This window comes from Eufriesea mexicana, unplaced genomic scaffold (assembly GCF_001483705.2).
Source record: "Eufriesea mexicana isolate 0111107269 unplaced genomic scaffold, ASM148370v2 scaffold15236, whole genome shotgun sequence".
Taxonomy (NCBI): Eukaryota; Metazoa; Arthropoda; class Insecta; order Hymenoptera; family Apidae; genus Eufriesea; species Eufriesea mexicana.
Genome location: NW_016922735.1, coordinates 88,398 through 88,943, shown reverse-complemented (window position 1 = coordinate 88,943; position 546 = coordinate 88,398).

Genomic DNA, 546 nt, shown 5'->3' with positions numbered 1-546 from the left:
AGAAAGAAAAATTAGAACACACGATAGGTTACGGAACTTTTTAATTATAGCGTATCGTGTTATGATCGTTACCTTATTATATTAATTAATAGCATTAATAGGGTCAATTTGTGAAAAAAAGTGAACGGAGAAAGAATAAAGAAGCATTTAGAGATAATCGGATTGGAAGCAAAGAACGTGATAATTGATACCTTTTAATATTCAGTTTCGGTTAAAAAACAGTACCATACCGATAAATTCCCTAAGGAAAAAATTCGTCACGATTATGCGAGAATAACGTTATCGAATACGATTCAACGTGTAAGCAGGAAAACGTCAATCGATGATAAACAAAAGGATAGGTTGAAAGGTTTGCCAATTAGATGGAGGTTAAATGAAAATTAGATAAACGGTATGTAAGGTGGGTTGGCGGATGGTGCTAATATCCGGTAACCGTGGAAAGCGTGCCTTATTTTTGACCTTGTTAAATGTCTAGCAGCTGAACTGAATAGACCTAGTAGGAAGAATGAGAGAGCGCGGAAAACGAGAGTGGGGTATATGGTGGCG